This window comes from Lepidochelys olivacea (assembly GCF_965140295.1).
Source record: "Lepidochelys olivacea isolate rLepOli2 genome assembly, chromosome: 24".
Taxonomy (NCBI): Eukaryota; Metazoa; Chordata; order Testudines; family Cheloniidae; genus Lepidochelys; species Lepidochelys olivacea.
In genome coordinates, this window is record NC_140434.1 from 16594228 (window position 1) to 16610083 (window position 15856).

Consider the following 15856-nt stretch of genomic DNA (forward strand, 5'->3'; position numbering starts at 1 on the left):
CATTCAATAAATTTTAAAGCTGTAAACTTTTAAAGTGCTGTGTGGCATTTTCCTTCCCTCCTCCACCACCCCTCCTGGGCTACCTTGGTAGTCATCCCCCTATTTGTGTGATGAATGAATAAAGAATGCATGAATGTGAAGCAACAATGACTTTATTGCCTCTGCAAGCAATGATTAAAGGGGGGGGGGGGTTAGCTTGCAGGGAAGAAGAGTGAACCAAGGGGCGGGGGGGTTTCATCAAGGAGAAACAAAGAACTTTCACACCGTAGCCTGGCCAGTCATGAAACTGGTTTTCAAAGCTTCTCTGATGCGTACTGCGCCCTCCTGTGCTCTTCTAACCGCCCTGGTGCCTGGCTGCGCGTAACCAGCAGCCAGGCGATTTGTCTCGACCTCCCACCCTGCCATAAATGTCTCCCCCTTACTCTCACAGATATTGTGGAGCGCCCAGCAAGCAGTAATAACAGTGGGAATATTGGTTTCGCTGAGGTCTAAGCGAGTCAGTAAACTGCGCCAGCGCGCCTTTAAACGTCCAAATGCACATTCTACCACCATTCTGCACTTGCTCAGCCTGTAGTTGAACAGCTCCTGACTACTGTCCAGGGTGCCTGTGTATGGCTTCATGAGCCATGGCATTAAGGGGTAGGCTGGGTCCGCAAGGATACATATAGGCATTTCAACGTCCCCAAGAGTTATTTTCTGGTCTGGGAATAAAGTCCCTTCCTGCAGCTTTTGAAACAGACCAGAGTTCCTGAAGATGCGAGCATCATGCACCTTTCCCGGCCATCCCACGTTGATGTTGGTGAAACGTCCCTTGTGAACCACCAGAGCTTGCAGCACTATTGAAAAGTACCCCTTGCGGTTTATGTACACGGCGGCCTGGTGCTCCGGTGCCAAGATAGGGATATGGGTTCCGTCTATGGCCCCACCACAGTTAGGGAATCCCATTGCAGCAAAGCCATCCACTATGACCTGCACATTTCCCAGGGTCACTACCCTTGATATCAGCAGATCTTTGATTGCGTGAGCTACTTGCATCACAGCAGCCCCAACAGTAGATTTGCCCCATTCCAAATTGATTCCCAACTGACTGGTAGCTGCCTGGCGTTGCAAGCTTCCACAGGGCTATCGCCACTCGCTTCTCAACTGTGAGGGCTGCTCTCATCTTGGTATTCATGCGCCTCAGGGCAGGGGAAAGCAAGTCACAAAGTTCCATGAAAGTGCCCTTACGCATGCGAAAGTTTTGCAGCCACTGGGAATCGTCCCAGACCTGCAACACTATGCGGTCCTACCAGTCTGTGCTTATTTCCCAGAATCGGCATTCCACGGCATGAACCTGCCCCATTAGCACCATGATGCATGCATTGGCAGGACCCATGCTTTCAGAGAAATCTGTGTCCATGTCCTGCTCACTCACGTGACCGCGCTGACGTCACCTCCTCGCCCGGTATCGCTCTGCCAGGTTTTGGTGCTGCATATACTGCTGGATAATGCGTGTGGTGTTTAATGTGCTCCTAATTGCCAAAGTGAGCTGAGCAGCCTCCATACTTGCCTTGGTATGGCATCCGCACAGAAAAAAGGCGCGGAACGATTGTCTGCCGTTGCTCTGACGGAGGGAGGGGCAACTGACAACACGGCTTACAGGGTTGGCTTCAGGGAGCTAAAATCAACAAAGGGGGTGGCTTTACATCAAGGAGTATTTCAGGCAGGACTTCACGGAGGGTTCCAATAAGAAATGGTGCACCTAAGTTATTGTTCTTATTGGAACAAGGAGGTTAGCCTGGCCTCTGATTGATACATGGCTAGATTTACCTCGCTGCACCTTCTCTGTGAGTGACTGCAGTGTGACCTAGAGGAATGAGTCCCCTAGACGGGGGAAGGGGGGAAGCAAATGAGTACAAAACAAATCTGGTCTATTTCTTGTTTTGATCCACTCCATCTATCTTTTACATCTTTGGCTGGCAGCAGACGATGCAGAAGGACTGCAAGCCATCCACATCTCATGGCTGCCCGGCAGAAGATGATGCAGTACGACTGCTAGCAATCTGTATCGCCTGCCTGCTCACCATAAGACAGTTCAATAGGACTGACTGCAGGACTAAAGAGAATGACCTGGTCAAGTCACTCCAAATTTAGTCCCTGCACCCATGTCTGCCCAGGCGCTCCTGGCTGACGCGGCCAGGAGCACCTCGGACATGACGATGATGGCTACCAGTCATATTGCACCGTCTGCTGCCACAAGGCAAGGGGTTGATGCTGCTGTGTAGCAATGCCATACCACGTCTGCCAGCACCCAGGAGACATAGGGTGACGGTTACCTGAGCGGGCTCCATGCTTGCCGTGGTATGGCGTCTGCACAGGTAACTCAGGAAAAAAGGCGCGAAACGATTGTCTGCCCTTGCTTTCACGGAGGGAGGGAGGGAACGGGGGCCTGACGATATGTACCCAGAACCACCCGCGACAATGTTTTAGCCCCATCAGGCATTGGGATCTCAACCCAGAATTCCAATGGGCAGCGGAGACTGCGGGAACTGTGGGATAGCTACCCACAGTGCAACGCTCCGGAAGTCGACGCTTGCCTCGGTCCTGTGGAAGCGCTCCGCCGAGTGAATGCTCTTAGAGCGTTTTCTGTGGGGACACGCACACTCGAATATATAAAACCGATTTCTAAAAAACCGACTTCTATACATTCGACCTAATTCCGTAGTGTGGACATACCCACAGAGACGCAGCCCAGGGAGAGCAGACCCTGTGCTGGGAGCCGGCCTGCAGCCACAGAGCCAGCGGGGCCGGAGAAGCAGCCCCGGGGGCTGGAGGCAGAGCAGGAGCAGCCGTGCTGAGGCAGGGTGGAGCCGGAGCTCGAACAGTGGGGCTGGGGCTGGGGCTGGGTGCGGAGAGCAACTGGGGCCAGCCAAGGGGGAACCCTGGGCAAAGGGCCCAGGGCAGAAAGACACCCCCAGCCAAGGGTCCTGGCAGGCCAGACTGGGAAGGGGATCTGAACCCGGTGGGGGGCTGATGCTGGGAAGAAGGGTCCCACCACCCAAAGCCCGGAGGTGTGTGGCCATCACCAGAGCAAGTGTCCGACCCACAGCATCCCTGCAGAACAGCCAGGGCCGGAGAAGGAGGCCTGGGACCTACAAGGAACCGAGTGTGAACTGCCCTGACGTCCAGAGAAACTGTTTGTGATGTTCCCTGCCACAGAGCGGGGTGACAGGTTTTCCTTTAACCTTTCCCATTTTTCCTTATTCTTTTTTAAATTAATTGTTGATTAAATAACTTGTATTTGCTTTAAATGGTATGTAATGATCAGTGGGTCAGGGTAGTGTCCAGTGCAGAGAGAGCATCCCGGAGTGGGGACACTCTAGCCCCTGTCCTAAGTGACCACAGCAGAGCTGAGGGTCGAGCCCCCCAGGAATCCTGGGCCCAGCCTTGTTGGGGTTACGAGGACTCTGCCAGACAGGAGAGTGGAAGGGGAGTTCTCAAGGGCAGGGAGGCCACTGGGTAAAGGAAGTGGGAGCGAGGACTCGGATCCTTCCACTAGCCCATTTCTCAGGGGTCGTGCAGAAGCCAGGAAAGTTCCCCACAAGAGCGGGACCATTCCCCTGCTTACACTAGGGCTCCGGATGCAGGAGTCAGACTGTCCCGTCCTGTCTGTCTGTGCAGCGCTGGGCACAGGGCGCTGGGGTCCTTCTTACACTTTTGGACCCCTAAAAGGAATGAACAGCTCCCTGCAGTGACTGTATTTTCTCACACAAGAACTGAGGGCCCGGTTATTGTCAAGTGATATGCGGGGTGGGGGGAGAACTCATATGTGGAGCCCCGTCCCATGCGCAAAAGGGCCATGCAACATACTGTCAGTAGGGTCAGTGTTTGGGGAGGGGTCGTGTCCCAGGGATCCTTTGGGCTAGGACAGCCACTGGAGAGGGAAGATTTCCCATCACGCTGGGAGGGATTTGGGACGGAAGACCCTTTCCCTTCCCAGCAGTGGCCGGCTACATTGAAATGATCTATGACACTAGGGACGTGATCTGAGCAAGCCTGGCTCTTGCTTTTTAACAGGTCTGGGGGTTCGCCTGTGGGTGCAGGTGGGAGAAGCTGTGGGGAAGTCTGAGGACAGAGTTAAGGTTTTCCAGTTGAGCCTCCCTGAGATTAGTCTGCCGAGAGCGGCGTGCCTGGGACTCTTTCTTTAGGGGAAAGTTGAGGGAGGGTTCAGGGAGCGCTGAAGGGAGATTTATTAATCACGATTGATATTCACACTCCTATATCCAGTCACACTCCACTTCCCATTTATGCTAGAATTGTCGACTAAGTGGGATAAAGAGTGGTCTTATGGTCTGTGTTTGTACCGTACCTTGGACAAGGGGATCCCAGACCATGACTGGAGACCGTAAGCCCTAGGACCACAACCACCAGCTACTCCACTGCCACTAATAAGTAAGAAGAAGAAGAAGAAGAAGGAAAAGTAATAAATTGTAGACAGTAACTGTCTCCTTTTTATGCTGAAAGTTCTGCTGTGTCATGAAGGCTTTCAAAATCCCCTCCTCCCGATGGAATACCGAGGGACAACAATAATAAATATTTGCTTTCCCACCTATGTTCCTGTATCTATTACCTTTCACACTGACACTCAAATTGTCATTCCCATCACAATTCAGAGTCACTCCTGTTACCATTAATATTCCCACACCCATTCACACACGTCCTTAATAAGTGACCCTGGGGCCAACTGACAGTCTCCGCTGGGTTATTTTTTGAATCAGAAAGAGTTGCCTCAGTCTATTAGTTTCCTTTCAAAATCCCGGCACGGACACTATGGAGCGATGGGCAACAAGAGGGAATATTGTCTGGGAATTAGAGACATAAAACCAGACTTCATTCCTGGCCTGGTGACCCTTCCCATTCCTGCGCCCAGTGGGGTCTTGTTTATAGATCTGCAGCCCCGATGCGGCCCATGGGATAAGGGGGAATCCGCAGCTGGTGTTTCTGTATGATCATTTATAGGTTTCGGTTCACTTCGTGCCTTGCACAGTAATACCGGGCGGTGTCCTCGGGCTTCAGGCTGTTCATTTGCAAATAAACCGTGTTGTTGGGATTGTCCCTGGAGATGGTGAATCGCCCTTTGACAGAATCATAGGGGTGACTTGAATTTCCGAGACCCACTCCAGTCCCTTCCCAGGGGCCAGATGGGTCCAATCCATGAGATGGCTGCTGAAGGTGAACCTGGAGGCTTTGCAGGAGAGGCAGAGAGAGTATCCGGGCTTTTTCACATACCTTCCAGACTCCACCAGCTGGACGTGGGACCGGACACCTGCTCATAAATCATCTGAGTACTCACAGCAACGATAGACTCTTCCTTTGCCGCTGCAATGCGTTTAGGGGGAGAAATTACCTTCCAAAGCCGCTATTATGAAAACTATGCAGAACCAAAACCTTATTTCCCGGGTGCTGGAGGGGAAAGTTCTCAGAGGACTGGCTGGTAACTGCACAGACCCAGGGGGCTGTGGATTATGTCTCCGGGTGCAGCCTGGGCAGAGAGAGGGACAGATGTAAACTGGAAACTGACACCTGTATTTGCATATCCCCTTCATTATAAGAAACAGCAACTCCTTCCCCAAGCGGTCACACTGTCTAGGGCTGGGGAGACAAGACAAGGAGGAAGACCCGTATCTAGAGAAATAAGGATAGATTAAATACATTAGATAGATCGGAGCTGCTGTACTGGTTCAGACTAATGGTCTCTCTTGCCCAGGATCCTGTCTCTATCAGTGGCCGGGACCAGATCTTCAGGCAGAGTGAACAGAACAGGGACATTTCGAGCGATCCACCCCCATCTTCCGCTCCCCACTTCTGGCATCAAAGATTTAGGGTCCCTCGAGCATTGGGTTGTGTCCCTGGCACTATTGGCTATTAGCCATAGATCCTCCATGAATGTTTCCAGTTCTTTTTTTGTACTTCTGGCCACCACAAACAAACCAACATCTTATGGCGATGAGTGTCCCTGGTTAATTGTTTATTTTGTGGGGAAAAAAGTATTTAGTGTTGCTCCTATTAACACCCCTTTTCTTTCTCTATTATAAAAGTAAATACATTTCTCTTTGTTCTCTCCCCTTCAACATGTAACGTAAATGGCCAGAGTGCCCCATGCCTGGATACTCATATTGCTGCACCTCTACCGGGATTTATAACCAGAAGGTGCTGACCGCCCAACTTCTCAAAATCGAGTCTCTTCTAAGTTGCCTCAAAAGGGGCAAAGGAAAACCCAGGGATATTAAATAACTAGTCCCCTTTAAAAAGGTCATCCTATGTGCACAGTAGGAAACTTGGTGTTGCAATGACAGAGGCCCCAGTATTGTATGCTAAGGAAGATATCTGAATTTCCCAAGGCTTTGATCAAGTGGCAGGCAGTGTCATGTGTTAAAGGTACAGTCACTCAATCCTTGCCAAACACACTAGTACGTCACTCTCCTCCATGAGCTCCATGCTGGGAACTGGAGTCCATCAGAAGTTGAATTGATCAGTCCCTTAGGAAAAGGAGGAGACGCGAATGCGGCTACTCACCTCCCCTGCTTCAAACCCCTCATTCCCCAGCCCCTGAAGCTCTGGCACTGTGAAGCCGCGGCCTGGTGGGTTCAAGCAGTGAAGCAGTTCTTTACCCTTTCCCCAAATACACAAACCAGGGGTCATCCGATGAAATTAATAGCCAGCTGAGTTAATACAAACAAGGGGGAGTGAATGAAACTGATTATGAAACTACACCAGTCTGCAACTATTAATAGCCTGGGAGACTTTCTCTGGGCTGCTCTCATCGCCTGTCCCTTGCAGTCGGTGGCTGCTGTTACTGCAGGGGAAGGTTTCTGTCTGAGCTCAGACTCACTTCCCCGCACTGTGTCTCTGGCGCAGTAATACGCGGCGGTGTCCTCCGCTCTCAGTTTCTGCATGTGCAGGCAGAAGTCGGTGCTGTCCTTGGGGGCTGTAATCGGCCCTGGACGGAGGAGGCCTAGTACTTGCTGTTCCCCTCGTGGTGATACAGCGCCAGCCACTCCAGCCCCTTTCCCGGCTCCTGTCTGATCCAGCCCATGCAGGTGCTGCTACGATATGAACTGGGTCCCACAGGATCCCGGGAAGGGACTGGAGTCACATCCCTCCAGATGTAAGGGCTGAACTACTGTCTGTTGAAGGGAACGTAAAGACCCACTGTTGGCTTTAGCGGACTGTGGGTCAGGCCGTTAGACAGAAGAGTAGCCGGCTAGGGACCAGGGCACCATCATGGGAAAATCTGTGTTTGTATGGATGGCAGAGGTGTCTGGGACCTAGTGTCTCCTTTCAAGACAGTGTTAGAACTATTGTTGCGTTTTGTTATTTTTCAAAGGAAGCTAAGAGCCTTTGTACCTATTTCCCAACAAACTGCAAGAGGATTTTAGGCACCTTTGAAATCCAAGTCCTAGTTATGACACCTTGAACAATCGATTCCCCAAATATTCCTCTTCTGCAGTGTGCATTTTTACTCTACTGACAGATAGGTTCCACATTCAAATATGTGAATATTCAAGACTCCCCAGTTTTTATGGACACATGATCGTAGATGGATAGACAGATCTGATAGCCGATGACAGATATTTTTGCCCTGTCTCTAGATCCTGTTCTGGTGCCTTGTGCTGGATTGTTTGGGGGAGTGCTTCCCCCAAGCGGCGCACAAGAGAAGCACAATTCTGCAGCTTGCGTTTTTGTATTAGCAGTATCTGCATTCCCCTCACTATGGGCCCGTGTGACGAAGTGGGACTGTTCTTAACGTTTCCTCTGAATAGTGTAGGGGTGCCTCAGTTTCCCCTATGCAGTTCTTAAGTATCTAGGTGGTGGGATAAGGGTGGATGATCATTGCAGAGCCCTAGAGGGCAGGTGTGGGCATGGAGAGCAGTTCCAGAGCATCGCCCAGGGACTCCGTGGCAACTGGTGAGAGCGGTGGGATGTACTGCACCCCGTGGATTGCACTTCCTGCAGTAAGTGACGGGGAGCAGTAAAACGAAGGGGGACTGACAAGGACCAGGCGTGCTGAAGGCTCAGAGAGGAGCAATTTTAGGGGGCGGTTAACCCCTGGGAGTGTGTGACCAGCACGAAGGACTGTGCAGTGTTGGGGTCCCCCTGCGGACTGCAGTGAGCAGTCTCAGGGGCGGAGGAGCCTGCGGCTTGGCCCTGGGAGAGAGAAGGACTTTTGCAGTAACGGGGTTCCCCGGGTGATTGCAGAGAGCAGTCCCAGGGGGAGGAGTCTGCAGCTCAACCCTGGCAAAGAGGGGGTGACCTCGAGAAGGGCTGGCACGCTAGGGGTTCTCCCTGGAAACCGTGGGGAGCTGAGAGCACACAGGCCTGTGAGTCTACAACAACTTGGGAAGAGCGGAGTGAGGGCCTGTCACCGTCTCCTTAAGAAGGACATTGTAACCCTGTGCAGAAAGAGAGGGTTGAGCATTGGAAAGTTCACCAAAGCACAGTCTAGTCAGCAGGGTGGGAAGGCAAGGAGAGTAGAAGATGAGTGTCCCTGGACCTTACCTGTTACCTGGGTGGAGAATTGGGACAGTGAAGGGAACGTGCCCGTGTCTGTCAGGGGTGTTGACTTGCCTGTGGAGGGAGCTACCCTGATCTCCAAGCAGTTGTTTGTGACCAGCCCTGTGTGCTGGGACAAGGGGAATGAGATCCCAAGCTGGGTGTCTGGGAAAGGAAAAAGTGTGTCTGGCTCTTCTTTGTCTGTGGAGCAGACAGAAGGGGCCTTGCAGCCTGTGAGGGTTGAGGGTCGTGCAGTTGTCTCAGAGTTGGTTCTGGATTCAGCTAAAGCCCAGGAAGGGAAGGGTCCTAAGTTTGTGTCTGCTCGGGAGAATGGCCCTGTAACTAGGTCGCATCCAGTTAGGGTCTATGTAAAATCCCAGAGAGCAGACAATTCTGGTGCTTGTATTTTGCCTGTTGCTAGTGTGTTGTTGGGAAAGGGTGGAACAACTCTGTCTACTCAGGGTGAGATCCTAGCCAGGGCACAAGGAGAGCAGAAAGGTGATTTGATTGTGTTACCTACTGAGGGCGTGGAAACCTGTAGCAAGAAGGAAAAGATTCCTGAACTTGTTTGTGGCAAAGGGAAGGAGAATGTGTCTGACCTTTTCTCTAGGAAGTCTGTAAGTTTGCCTGAAAGGGGATTGTGGAGGAATCAGCCGGATGGGCCAGAGGTAATTCTGGATGTAAGGGAGACCCAGAAAGAGTCTGTTGTTGCTCAGGAAAGTGTTCCTCTAGAGCAAGCCCTCGGTGAAGAGGGTAAGAGCAGAATTTCTGTGAGGGGTGAATTGTTGTCTAGAAAAGCCCTACAGAAAGGAATCCTCATGGAGTCTTTGCAAGCAGTTTACTGCAACTGAAGGGTGTGAAAGTGATTTAATCAAGAAAGTTTCAGTTCCTAACAGCCAGAAATTTTCTGTTGTGAATGGATCCACTGACTTTCCTGTTGAAAGATCCAGTGTGGATAGCTTTGAGAAGGTCTCAGATGAAGTGAAAGCTGTTAAGAAAGTTAAACAGTCCAGCTTGTTGGGGAGAAGACCCAATCCCAGTTTGACCCCCTGGGGTTTTGGGGTGGCCAAAGGGCACGGGATGCATAAACCTTCCCACATGCGGCCTGCGAGTGCTATTGAACACCCCCGACCTAAAGGAGGGCGTGAAACTGGAAGGGCCTGGTGTAACACCCACCAAGGAATGGGAGAGATGCTGGGGCATCCATGGGAACATTGATGGCTTCGAACTTCCCCAGGTCACCAGCTAAAGTGACCCTGCTCAGTTCGATCTCGAAGGGGGGAGAGATGTGACGAAGTGGGACTGTTCTTAATGTTTCCTTTGAATAGTGTGGGGGTGTCTCAGTTTCCCCTATGCAGTTCTTAAGTATCTAGGGGGTGGGGTAAGGGTGTATGATCCTTGCAGAGCCCTAGAGGGCAGGTGTGTGCAGGGGTCTGGACACAGAGAATGGCCGACACCCTGTTTCCTGGCATCTCATGGCCTGGGCCCTTTCCCCCTTCGAGGTGAGAGCTAAAGGGTTGGAGAATAAAGGAATCAGGTGACCTCCTGGCCGGGAAAAGGACAAAGCCCGGAGGAGGAGGGGCTGGAGCGAGTTTCAGTTTGGGGCTGGCTGGGACATGGAGTGAAGGGCAGACGAGGTTGTCTGGCTCACTGCCCCCCAAAATGGACCCAGCTGAGGGGTCCTGTTCTCTGCACCTACAAGCTCTGTGTTAGACCATGTTCCTGTCGTCTAAGAAACCTTCTGTTTTACTGGCTGGCTGAGAGTCACGTCTGACTGCGGAGTTGGGGGGCAGGACCCCCTGGCTTCCCCAGGAGCCCTGCTTGAGTGGACTCGCTGTGGGAAGCGCAGGGAGGGGCAGAGGAGGCTGAATGCTCCGAGGTCAGACCCAGGAAGGTGGAGCCGGGGGAGCTGTGTGTCCTGCAGACAGGCTGCTCCCCGAGAGGAGACTCCCCCAGAGTCCTGCCTGGCTTCGCGGGGAGCCGTTCCAGAGCATCGCCCGGGGACGCCGTGACACCCCGTCCTCACTGGCAAGCGTCTGCGCAGTAAAGCGGCGTTCTGCGCCGTCGCTCCCGAGGTGCACACGGCCAAGCCACTTCGTGCGCAGAACCTGCCCGTTGTAGGGCTTTAAAAAAAGCCACCCCGACAAGAGGCGTCGAGCTTCCTGCTACAGAGCCGCGATGCCGGCGTAGACACCCTGGTCGACGACAGCGCTGCGACCGGCCTCCGGGAGGTGTCCCCCGATGCCCGTTCTCACCTCTCTGTGGTCAGCGGTTTGAAATCTACTGCCCTGCCCTCAGGTGACCATCAGCCCCAGCCCGTACGTTCCTTTGCAAATTTGAAAGTCCCCTTCCTATTGCTCGGTGATGCGTGCAGTGGTCCTAGTGCATCTGTCCAGGTGGCCCTACCTGCTCCAGGCACCAGGCGATGCCCGGCTTGCAGCAATGCCGAGCTGCTGGACCTTGGGGAGAGGAGGCTGTGCAGTCCCAGCTGCGTGCCAGCCGGAGGAACTATGATACCCAGGGACAGATTTCACGCTGCAGGAGAGAAAGGGGCCATGGCCGGGACACACTGCCGTGCAGGGTCACAGGGAAGGAGCTGCGGAACGCCCACCACAGGGCGCGGGAGGCAAACCACCAGTCCGGTGCTGCGCCCACCAGCTGCCGGTTCTACAAAGAGCTGGACGCGATGCTCGGTGGCGACCCCACCTCCACTGCGAAGGCCCCTGTGGATACTTCGTCGGCTCACGTGCCAGTCGAGAGTGGACTGAGCCAGGAGGAGGAAATCTCGGAGGAAGACGGGGAGGAGGACCCAGAGGCAGAGGATGACTCGGAGACCAGAGAAGCAGGCAGTCAGGAGCTCTTTTCTACCCCGGAGCAGCCTAGCCGGTCACAGCAGTCGGAGCTTGGCAAAGCACAAACAGGAGAGGAGTCCTCTGGTAAGTGGACCTGATTTGGGGAATTGCTGAAGCGAGTTGCTGGGGGCAGGAGGGTTGCAGAACACAGGCTTGTCTCCCATTGCAGACGTGCACCACGATGTGACCCCACCACGGAGTGCTTGTTTCCCGAGCCCCACAGCGGCGTTCCACTGTGGTCAGCACCTCCGTGAATGCCACAAGCAATCTCCTGTCGTAGCTCCTATGCGTGGCGAGATCAGTGTCGCACTCCTCTTGCCTTGGTAGTTTCAGGAATCACTCCACTGCCTCTCGTGACGTGTTGGTCAGTGTGAACAGCATTCTTGTCAGCAGCTCGGGGTCCACGTCTGCAGCCCGAAGAGGCAGGGCGTGCAGTACACAAACTGCTGAAAATTGGCACCAAATGCGGATGGAAGCACAGGGATTGCTGGGATGCGAAGCAATGCATCATGGGGCGTTGGGACAGGACCCAGGACGCGCCGTGACCCCTTCCGCCTTCCCACAAGTCTTAGCGGCAGAAGAGAAAGAGGTGCTCTGTGGGATAGCTGCCCAGAGTGCACCGCTCCGAATAGCCGACGCTGTAACTTTGCCAGTGTAGACGTGCCCTTAGAAACTCCCGGAGTACAAGGTCAAGTAGGTTTAGCTTTTTGTAGCCATGGGAGAGCTGACAGTGACAATTGGCTGATCGCTAATGTAGGATGGGAATGTCACAGAAGACTTTGGGAAGTCCTGGGCCAAAGCTCATTCAGTCACAGCCACCAACTCCACCAGCCCTTTAGAGGCAACTTAAACGTGGCACTGAGAGTCTGTTTCCTACAGCTCAGTTTAGATCAATTCATAGACTCTTAAGGCCAGAAGGGACCATTGTGATCATCTCATCTGACCTCCTGGATCGCACAGGCCGGAGAACTGCCCCAAAACTGCCCCTAGAGGAGAGCTGTTGGAAAACCAACTAATCTGGATTTAAATATTGCCAGTGTGGGTAAACTGTCCCGATTACTCTCATGGTTCAAAATTACACTCCATTTCCAGTCTGAGTTTGTTTAACTTCAACTTCCAGCCACTGGAGCTTGTTAGACCTTCCTGTGGTAGATCAAAGAGCCCACGATTAAATATTTTGTCTGCCATATAGGTACTTATAGACTAGGATTAAGTCACCCCTTAACCTTCTCTTTGTTAAGCTAAACAACCAAGCTTGAGCTCCTGGAGTGTCTCACTATAAGGCAGGTTTTCTAACCCTTTAATCATTCTTGTGGCTCTTCTCTGTCCCCTCTGAAATTTACCAACATCCTTCTTGAACTGTGGACACCAGAACTGGACACAGGATTTCAGCACCGGTCCCACCAGTGGCAAATAAAGAAGTAAAATAACCCGAAGAACTCTGTGTAAGCTTGAAAGCTCGCCTCTCTCCCCAGCAGAAGTTAGTCCAGTAAAAGATACTGTGACGATGTGACGCAGCGGGGACGGGGGAGTGTTGACCTGGGAATGTGCCCTGGGGATGGGAGACCTGAGAGCCTGTCACCTGAGCCAGGAGGGGGAGGGGGAGGTAACACCTCTGCCCAGGAATGTGAACAGAGGCTGCAGCAGGGAACCTGCTGGGGGGGCTTAGTTTCAGTTTGGGGCTGGGTGGAGGAACGCAGGGAACCACAGGGCTAAGCTCCCTGCTCCCACAGAAGGACTTGACTGAGGGGTCCTGGTTGTACCCACAAGCTCTGTTTTGGACTGTGTTCCTGTTGTCCAATAAACCTTCTGTTTCACTGGCTGGCTGAGAGTCTCAGTGAATCCCAGGAAGAGGGGTGCAGGGCCTGGACTCCCCCACACTTCGTGACAGATACTACCTCACCCGCCTTGTCATAGCTGGATGGATTCAGTTCAAGAGGAAGGAGCTTTTGTTTTAGTAGGGCTGTGATTGCTGGGAGAACTGCCTGCTGCTCAGAATTTTCCCTAGGTGAAAAGTGGCGACCACACTTCTCAAAGAGAAAAGTGCTCCTGTCCCTCTCCAGGGCTTTGCATTCGAGCAGGGTGGAACGTGTGTGTCCCCGTCCTGGCTGGAGCCCTGCTCTGTGTCCCCCTGCATGCCTGTCCCTGCTGGAGGGGATGAGGCCTGCTCTGTCGGGGAGGCACTGCCCTCTGCTGCATGAAATCTGTCCATTTCAGTTCACTGACTCAGACTTCATTGGAGTGACAAGTTCTGCGAGTGATGCCACAGGGTAACAGATACACAGATCCTCGGGTCCCTGTGAGAGACAGGTGTGAGCCCAGGTGGGGCTACACACTGGATCCTTGGATGCATTTATCAGCAGCATCTCTCCAAACCGCTGTGTCTATAAAACATCTCACCAGCTCTGTGTGTGCGTGTGATCTGAGCACACAGACAGAAAGCTGAGCTGACAGTTTGGTTTCTTCATAGTTGTTGCCTTGCACCGGACACACGCAGCGGTCTCTGGTCAGGAACAGCCGTTTAGCCGCTGCACAGGGCTGATTCAGCCGATGCAGAAATGCCTCCCCTGCTCAGGTGGGGCCCAACTGGTGTTTACCAGCTGTACATCGCTGGTGCGCAGGGCTCAGTCACCCAGTCCCGTGTAGGAATGCAGCTGCCTCTGGGGTGCGACATGGCTGCTATGTCACAGCTGCAGAGCCAAGCTTACCCCAGTGCTTACAAAAACGCCGTGAGCTTTTCAGTGTGAACACAGAACAGAGAACTGGGTGGCTTTTTAAGGCCCCACGTGGTACTCAGTCAAGTAAGTCCCCATTAAACCTTTCGATCCATTGTGATTTTTTTATTCTCACTTCTACAATTTCTGTTGCATTTTTCCTACATTGAATCATTTTGTTCCTTCTATTTAAGCAAAGAAAATAATTCCAAGGAATATTTTTGTATTAAAGTAGCAACAGAGTCTGAGACCCCCTTGTGCCGGGTGCTGCCCAGACACAGCAAGAGACAGTCCCTGCGCCAGCGGGGATCAGGGCCCCATTGTGCTGGGTGCTGCAGAACCAGTGTCAGTCTGTGTCCCATGTTAAAGATGGGAAACTGAGGCACCGAGTGATGCAGTGGCTTGCTGAGGGCAACACGGGGATTCTGTGCCACAGGCATGACTTGAACTCAGCTCTTCTGCGTCCTCATTTAGGCACAGGCCAGCCTTGCTCTCCAGGTGACTGAATGGAACATCGATCTCCTCCGGGCCCTGCCCTAGTCTCCCCAAAACAGCTCTCTCTAGAAGCACCCCGCTCTGTCCTGGCCCCAGGCCAACTCACTGGGCCGCTTTTATTTTTTAGGTTTCAGAGTAACAGCCGTGTTAGTCTGTATTCGCAAAAAGAAAAGGAGTACTTGTGGCACCTTAGAGACTAACCAATTTATTAGAGCATAAGCTTTCGTGAGCTACAGCTCACTTCCTCAGATGCATATCGTGGAAACTGCAGCAGGCTTTATATATACACAGAGAATATGAAACAATACCTCCTCCCACCCCACTGTCCTGCTGGTAATAGCTTATCTAAAGTGATCATCAGGTGGGCCATTTCCAGCACAAATCCAGGTTTTCTCACCCTCCACCCCCCCACACAAATTCACTCTCCTGCTGGTGATAGCCCATCCAAAGTGACAACTCTTTACACAATGTGCATGACAATCAAGCTGGGCTATTTCCTGCACAAATCCAGGTTTTCTCACATCCCCCCCACCCCCATACACACACAAACTCACTCTCCTGCTGGTAATAGCTCATCCAAACTGACCACTCTTCAAGTTAAAATCCAAGTTAAACCAGAACATCTGGGGGGGGGGGGGGTAGGAAAAAACAAGAGGAAACAGGCTACCTTGCATAGTGACTTAGCCACTCCAAGTCTCTATTTAAGCCTAAATTAATAGTATCCAATTTGCAAATGAATTCCAATTCAGCAGTTTCTCGCTGGAGTCTGGATTTGAAGTTTTTTTGTTTTAAGATAGCGACCTTCATGTCTGTGATCGCGTGACCAGAGAGATTGAAGTGTTCTCCGACTGGTTTATGAATGTTATAATTCTTGACATCTGATTTGTGTCCATTTATTCTTTTACGTAGAGACTGTCCAGTTTGACCAATGTACATGGCAGAGGGGCATTGCTGGCACATGATGGCATATATCACATTGGTGGATGTGCAGGTGAACGAGCCTCTGATAGTGTGGCTGATGTTATTAGGCCCTGTGATGGTCGCTATCTTAAAACAAAAAAACTTCAAATCCAGACTCCAGCGAGAAACTGCTGAATTGGAATTCATTTGCAAATTGGATACTATTAATTTAGGCTTAAATAGAGACTTGGAGTGGCTAAGTCACTATGCAAGGTAGCCTGTTTCCTCTTGTTTTTTCCTACCCCCCCCCCCCCCAGATGTTCTGGTTTAACTTGGATTTTAACTTGAAGAGTGGTCAGTTTG